Source organism: Pyrus communis, chromosome 4, assembly GCF_963583255.1.
Source record: "Pyrus communis chromosome 4, drPyrComm1.1, whole genome shotgun sequence".
Classification (NCBI taxonomy): Eukaryota; Viridiplantae; Streptophyta; class Magnoliopsida; order Rosales; family Rosaceae; genus Pyrus; species Pyrus communis.
This window is the reverse complement of record NC_084806.1, coordinates 17,146,883-17,153,947: the sequence shown is the minus strand read 5'-3', so window position 1 is coordinate 17,153,947 and position 7,065 is coordinate 17,146,883.

Below are 7,065 nucleotides of genomic sequence, written 5' to 3'. Positions count from 1 at the left end.
GTTACAATCGTCTGAACATGGCATATGAAGGTCACGTCCCAGCCCCCAAACTCCAGCCTTTGCTACTGCTACTCAATCTAATGAAGCTCAACCCATGGTAACACCCCAGGTTCAAAATTGGTTATTCGATTCCGGCGCCATATCATACATGACTTGGCTTAGATGGCAAATCCCAGAGAATGCAATGGCAATAACCACGTGAATAGTGTGGTTGGAGGTACATGTTTGCACATTTCTAAAATTGGTCGATTCCATATTCAAACTTCAAATCAAACCTTTAGTCTTTCCAAAACTTAATATTGTCCCAGTGCCTCCACCAATATAATTTCAATTAATCGTTTTACCTAGGATAACAATTGCTCACTAACCTTATATCCTTATTCTTATTGTGTTCAGGACTTAACAATAGGGAGGACCCTTTTGCAAGGCCGGAGTAAAAACGGCTTCTATCATTTTTCAAGCTTTTTATCCAAAAACAATAATGGCGTCTTTGCATACTTTGGTGGTCGCATGTCGGATGCAATGTGGCATTCTAGATTAGGACATCCCTCTATTTCAATTTTAAAGTTTTTAGTTGAAAGAAATAACTTGCCAATTCGTGGCCATGTGACTTCTTCTTTATGTTATTCATGCCCTTTAGGCAAGAGTCATAAACTTCCATTTCAACTTTCTAGTTCAATTTCAAAGTTGCCATTAGACTTAATTCATTCAGATGTATGGACTTCTCCATCTTATTCGATGGATGGTTTTAAATATTATGTGGTTTTTATTGATGATTATTCACGATATTCTTGGATTTATCATTTAAAACTCAAATTAGAAGTGTTTAATATATATTGTTGTTTCATTCAAGAAACTGGTTGAAAACATGTTTAGCAGGATCATTAAATCATTTCAAACTGATAGGGGAGGAGAATATAAGAGCCATAATTTTTGAAAGTTTTTAACACTCAATAGGATTCATCATCGCTTTACTCGTCCCCATCATCCCTAACAAAATGGCCTAGCAGAATGTAAGCATCGTCGTTTGGTAGAAACTAGACTTACACTACTTGCTCATGCATCAATACCTGTCACGTTTAGGGTTGAGGCCTTTCATATAGCAAACTGTTTAATCAATCACCCACCCACCAAAGTTTTGAATAATGAATCCCCTTTTCAAAAATTATTCTCCACTCCTCCCCAATATGAATTTATAAGTATTTGGATGTGCCTGCTTCCTGTATCTTCGTCCATATAATCATCATAAGCTACAATTTCGATAAAAAGGTGTATTTTTCTTGGTTATTCTTTAAACTGGCAAGGGTGTCATTGTTTGGACCCCTCTACTCGAAAAGTTTTTATGTCTCGCCAAGTTATTTTTGATGAAAATGTTTTCTTATAAAGATTTCGTTGTTACTTTGAGCATGCAAACTCCATTTTATCACTTGATAACAATTGATTGCTCATGTCCTTATCCTAAACCGTTGCAACCTAGTATTGCACCACAAACCCAACAATCACCGTCTCCTCCCAACTTAACCCTAATAGCACCTAGTAGCCTTCCTAACCATCCCTCACCTTCACTACCAATGATCTAACCCCTGGACCAAACTCCACCTATCCTACCATCCAAATCCCACTTTCCCCAAATCATGATTCTGTTGACCCTGACCCTCCAAATCATAGTTCTCCAAACCCTAGCACAACTCGGCATCCACTAAGAACCTTTTCGAATATTGGGATCCCAAGTACAGTGTCTCTATCCTCTTCAATAACATTACCTTCACACTCCATGTTCACAAGGGCTAAAGACGAAATCTGCAAACTCAATCCACGATATGCTTATGTTGCTGCCACTAAGAACAATCTTGTTGAACACTCTTATTTTACTAAGGCAAATAAACTCCCGGAATGGATACAAACCATGGCCAAGGAATTCACAGCGCTCCAACAGACTGGTACTTTGGGTCATTGTTCCATTTTTAACCTCATCTCAACATCTTTTCAAATAATCGGGTTTATAGGATTAAAAAGAAGTTTGACGGTTCCATTGAAAGATTTAAAGCGCCCTTGGTTGCTAATAGGTTCCATTAGGAAAAAGTTATCGATTATGAGGAGACGTTCAGTCTTATGGTAACTCATGTCATTCGTCTCATTCTTTTAGTTTCATTACACTACAACTAGTCATTCCGTCAATTGGATGTACAAAACGCGTTCTTGCATGGTTCATTATCTTAAGAAGTGTATATACGACAACCTCAGGGGTTCATCGACCTTTCAGTTTCCCAATCACGTTTGCAAACTTCAGTTATCTCTCTACGACCTCAAACAAGCACCTCGTGCATGGTTCCAGTCTCAACATCTTGAGGACCTAGGGTTGTTGCTTCTCAAGCAGGCTTTTCTTTCTTCACTTATTTTGATGGATCCACCATTCTTTATTTGATCATTTATCTTGATCTGGTTATCGGAAACAATGTCTCTCAAATTGAAAAATTCATCACACAACTTGGTTTAATGTTTTCCATGAAGGATCTTAGGCCACTGTATTATTTTTTAAGAATGGAAATGTGTTGGACACTATCAGGTTTTCATCTTTCCCAAACCAAATACATAACCAATCTTCTCAAAAGGACAAAAAAAAAAAAAAAAAAAAGATTTTAAACCTCTTCAAACACTAGCATCCACTTGATTGCGATTGTTTCTCCACTAACGCATCCTCCTGATGCCACAAAATTTCGAAGTATCATTGGCACCCTTCTATATATTCTCTTCAAGAGCCCTAATATTGCTTTCACCGTCAACCAAGTTTGTCAGTTTATGCACTCTCCAATGACTATCCATTGGGCTGTAGTGAAGAGAATCTTATGATATCTCAAAGGAACTCATGACCATGGTTTGCTATATAGCCCTAGGTCTCTCAATCATGGCTTATGCCAATGCTAACTATGCAGGTGATCCAAATGACTATCATCCCACAAGGGGATATTGAATTTTCCTGGGTTCAAAGAAACAAAAAAGGATCTCCCGTTTAAGCATGGAGGTGGAGTATCTCCAGTTAGCGTATACTGCAACTACCTTGTCTTGGTTTCAAAACCTGTTTCATGATCTTCATCTTTATTTTCCTTAACCTAAGTTATGGTGTGACAATATCAGCGCCCTTGTCATCGCTTCTAATCCGGTTTATCAAGCTCGTATGCGTCATGTTGAGGTTGACTATCACTACATCCGTGAAAAAGTTACACGCAAAGAAATACTTGTCAATTATGTGGCTTCTACAGATTAGGTGGCTAATTTTCTCACCAAAGGATTGTCTTCCACTCATTTAGCTTATTGCCCAAGCTTCTCGTACTCAGCCGTTCGCTCAACTTGCGAAGGCGTGATAAGCCATGAGTTTTCAAATATCTCAAGCAGCTTTTCCCGCTCAAGTCTGTTGCAACAACTCTGTCAAACATACTCCTGGAAGAGTTTGGGTTTATCTTCAACTCTTCGACTAATAATTATTTTCATTATCTCATGTATATTTCAATTTTGTATTTTTGTAATCAAAGATAAGACTCCTTGTAACTAACTAATGCAAATCATTATCTATAAATTAATGGTTAAAACCTCACTAATAATTAACTGAGTTGAGCATCAACAAACTTTTAGCCTTCAAACTTTATACGTGAATCTTATCTTTTAGTAACTAATTACAAAAGAACCCTCAAACCCTAGCCACTTGAGCATGAAGTATTTAGGAAGGGGATGTTAATGCTCAAATATAGAAAGGTCAATACAAGATCAGTACGGTCAACTCTGCTGGGTATGTGATGTTTGAAGACAAAGAGATTTAAGTGGTCCCCTCCAACAAAAATAAATAAATAAATGAGCTCCATCCATTGAGAATGTATGCTATATATTTGTTTGCTTACATAATATATCAAGAATAATTTCACAACACAATATGGTAAACCTTTTTAGAACCTAACCCCTTCTTCAGGTTGCTCTTCTTCTTTATATAGGCCCATCTCTCTACCCACAAAATATGGGCCTTGATTCTCAGGCCACCTCAATTGGCAAGTGGGCTACGATTGGGGTCCAACCGCAGGCTATCCTCCCTATTGGTGATCCCACGTGGCACATAGTTGATGTTTAAGAAGACCTATGCCTTGGGGCAATGCATCGGAAAGTTGTTAGATCCATCGCTTGGCTCAAGAGGTCAAAAGGTGATCATGCCGAGCGCTTTCCTTAGTTGCTCGCTCGGTCCCATCGGAGGTTGTCCTTTATGTTGGTGATCAACACGTGGCACGAAGTTGACATCTAAATAGACATGCATGTTCCTTACGATTTTGTGTTCCGAAGTGTTTAAATTGAGCGCTCATCTTCTTATTTGCTGCCTAACTTGATTAAAATGTAACCAAACCGGTTTATACAAGACGATGCATTATATCATATATTAATCAACTCCACATCCACAGGCTGAATTCTTGCTTTGTACAATAATCAAGATTCAGATAATAGCTGGCTGTTCATCTTTGCTCGACCAACCAACCAGAAGACAAAATAAAGTTGTTGATTTGCAGCTGTAATGAGACTTGCAAGACAAAAGGGTTGAATAAAGAAATAGTCAAAACTTTATAAAGTCACCTTTTAATTAAAGATGCTTTCTCACTAGCCACAAGTGACAAGTCAATATATCATCACTTTGTTCAAGGTAGATCGATATATGATTCCAGCTATTTAATTACGCGGCTAGAGCTTTATATGTTCGGAAATCGTTGCTTAGATTTTCCTTCTTTGTTTTTATGCTTTGGTCGACTGTTGAAGTTCAGTAGCAATTATTGCATGCTCTTCCCCAAAGGAACGACTTGTCTAAGCCATGCCCTTTTAGGTTTTTGTTTTTTGGTCAATCATGCCCTTTAGTTATATGTCTCAACATAAGAGATGTTTGAAGTTCGAATTTTTCTCTCTCAAAACTTCATAAAATAATAAAACAACATTTCAATCTAGAATCTCTCATTGATCTAAAGTTTATGGATCCAGTATCATAACTTAGATTGAATGCGTGGTGTCCTTAGGGGGCCGGGTGATCAAACTTGCAATTTTTGTTCTCCCTTCCTAAAAAAGATTAAGAACAATGTCTCTTTTGTGGTGTAAGGTACAATACTTCATGGACCCAAATTTATTTAGCTAGAAAATTATTTCATGAAGTTGGGTGTGTATGCTCTGATATAGTATCAGAGCGTCTTATCGTCCACGCATGCTTTGATATAGTATAAGCGGATTATTTTTTTCTAAGATGCATAATCTGCAGTGGTTTCAATTACATTAATGAATCGATCTAATCGAAATCCCTTCGCCTTCTTCTCATGCATGGTATACTGTGCAAGTTTCTCAAGACTCTCAAGCCAAGGAATTGAGTGCAAGTTTTGCATGCAAGGCGGCGTGCACGCATGTAGGCAACACACCCCAAATTCCATTTTCCTTTAATTGTTTCGGTTGAGACTTGGCACATGCAATGCCGTAAAAGTGGGATTTGGATCCCAACCGGATCTTCTTGTGAGAATTATAGGGAATCTCACATTCTATCCATTTATCGTACATTATTTGGCCATAAATCATTATGAATTTTTTATTTAAAATTAAACACAAACAGTACTTAACAAAAACTAGTTGTACGATATATGATGAACGAATATGATATGAGTATCCCTAGGATTCTCACAAAGAGAATCGAGAGAGGATCCTCCTCCATAAAAGTGCCCTCCCTCACTCCCTCCCTCCCTCTGCAAACTTCCACTTTACTGCCTTAAATTTTCCAAAACTTGTGACTGTACTTGTTCTCATGGAATATGGACATGCACTACAACTTCCAGTTCAAGCTCTCAACATATATAATCATTTAGATTCCTGCCTAGCTCACTCAAGCTCTCAACATATATAATCATTTAGATTCCTGCCTAGCTCACTCAAGCTCTCAACATATATAATCATTTAGATTCCTGCCTAGCTCACTCATTCTCGCACCTCGTATTTGTGACCAAACATTTCCTGATCTTCAACATATTCCTTTCCCCCATGTTTTGTTCGGTTTCATAAAGAAAGAGAAGCTTGTTCATTAATTAGGAGAAACATTTTTAAACTGTAATTCAAAAGTTAAATCCTTCCAAATTCCAATATATTTACATTTTCTACTACTATGAATACATATTCGAATTCGTAATATTTAAAAGATTTCAATACAATTGACGCTTCTATTCGTGATACATGGTGAATCTAAGTTTCTAATATTGGGGCTATATATAATTTTTTAAGCACAACAATATATTTAAATTAAGAGAAAAAAGATTTGGATTAAGCCACACAATGGGCATGCCAATAATAATTTGGTATCAAATTCCTCATCCACGAGATTTGATTTCACGCCCCTAGCCTAGGGTTGGTGGAAAACCCAAATCCAAAATGCGAGTAATTAAAATAAAAATAAACTAAAGACTTATTTTTAGCTACACTCCTTGGAACTTGATTTCGACCTCACGTTGCCCTCTAAAACTCAAAAAGTCACCACTTTGGCTTGTTTCTATGTATTCCGTTAAATAACCGTTAAGTTTACTTATGTGGTATAATTAGAGCCTACTTATGGTTGACGTGAGTGAAGTGTCAAAATAGGAAATTAAAAAAATTCAAGGGATCAGATTAGATTCGATTTGAAACGAATCCTGTCTATTTCTATCCTAAAATCCCTCGACGATGTGTACATTCATTTCTTCTCCCTTCATCTCCAGCAACCTTATCATTAATTCCATTGATTTTTGTCATTCCTTTATGTTCTTAATGGAGGAGGCTAGTCCGTAGACCTTGTAAATTTAATTAGAGTGAACTTAAAAAGCTCAGTAGGGACCTTATACCTTCACATGTATAATTGACAATTATCAATTATCAAAGATGTAATTAAATACACGTAGCCACTCAGTAGTACAGTCTGGTGGTATTCCTCTTCACTTGGAAGTGAGAGGTCTTAGGTTCGAATCTCATGGATGGTGAATTCGATACCACATTAGGCTGCCCATTGTGTGGCTTTACCGAACTCTCCCTCTCCTTAGT